Here is a 1,566-nt window from a genome sequence, read left to right as displayed (position 1 = left end):
GAAACACCACCAAGGCCACTCTCCAGGGCAGGACAATCTATTGGAGAGAGGAGGAACCTGGGTGGGACATCTCAGAGTTTGCTGGCCCACTATCTAATCACTTCCCCTTTCCCCTCATTGTTCCTAAGGCCATTTTATCCCTGGTACAATGCTTGGCCTTCGAGAACATTCTTATCCTCTTTTTAAGTTTGTTATTCCCTCAGTCCTTCTTATCAGCCTCTGGAGATTATTCCTTCCTTTCTGGTGTGATCTGGCCTTGGGATTCCTTAGCTCTACCCTAGAGTGGAAGAATGTATTATGATAATGGCTTACCAATACCCAAGATTCTGACCCAGTCGCTCAAGGCCCAGTTTAAAGCCCAGGTGAGCTTCATGTCTTCCCTGGACAAGCTTCTAGCTTGTGTCTGCTTTCTCTATCTCCTCTGAACTGGAGACTAACCAGTCATTTTTTGTTGTTGGTCATTGTTGTTTTTCAGTCATTTCAGTCATGCCTAATTCTTCCTGATCCCATTTGGGGTTTTCTTGGTAAAGACACTAAAGTGGTTTGCCATTTCCTTCTCCAGCTTATTTGACAGATGAGGAAACTGAGGCAAATAGGGTCACCCAAGTAGTGTCTGAGACCAGAATTGAAGTCAGGAAGTCTTCCAGATTCCAAGTTCACCCCTCTGTCCGCTGTGCTACCTTGCTGCCCTAAACAGCCACTGTACAATACAAATATCGGATGCGTATTTATTAAGTACCTATTTTTGTACAGAGCATCATATGAAGCACTGTTAGCATCTCATCAAATAGCAGGGACCTCAAAAGTCATCAACTGAACAGGAATCTCTTTTATATCATCCATGGCAGTGGGAGAGAGGCCCAGTTTCAAATGCTACCTTTGACCATAACTATCTGTGTGATCTAGAGCAAAGTAATTTAACCTCTCTGGACCTTAGTTTCCACATTCACAAAATGGGGGTTTGGGATGAGGGCTTCCAAGGTCCTTTCCAGCTTTTAGTACTTAAGATCTCTAGAAACAGGGATCTCACTACTGCTTGAGGCAGCCAACTACATTTTTGGATGTCTAAATTGTTAGATGTTTTCCCCATATTGTTCAGTTATTTCAGTCATGTCCAACTCTTTCTGACAGCAAAGATACTAGAGTGGTTTGCCATTTCCTTCTCCATCTCACTTTAGAGATGGAGAAACTGAGGCGAAAGGGTAAAGGGACTTGCCCAGAGTCACACAACTAGTAAGTGTCTGAAGCCAGATTTGAACTAAGGAAGATAAATCTTCCGGACTGCAGACCCGGCACTCTATCTACTGCACCATCAAGCTGCCCCAAGAATTCCCCTACTGAACCTACATTTATATCTACCACTAACTGTTCTTAGTTCTGTCCAGAGGTTAAACAAAATGGGTCAAACCCCTCTTCTCAGCAGCATTTCAAACATTTGAAGACAGCTACTAGCGTTTTAAGCCTGGTCTTCCCCAGACTAAAAATCTCCAATTCCTTTGATGGCTTCTTATAGGCCATGGTCTCCAATTTTCTTGCTTCCCTGGTTGACCTCCTCAGGAATCACTC

This window comes from Notamacropus eugenii, chromosome 1 (assembly GCF_028372415.1).
Source record: "Notamacropus eugenii isolate mMacEug1 chromosome 1, mMacEug1.pri_v2, whole genome shotgun sequence".
NCBI lineage: Eukaryota > Metazoa > Chordata > Mammalia > Diprotodontia > Macropodidae > Notamacropus > Notamacropus eugenii.
The sequence above is the reverse complement of the archived record's forward strand: the minus strand, read 5'-3'. Positions refer to the sequence as shown.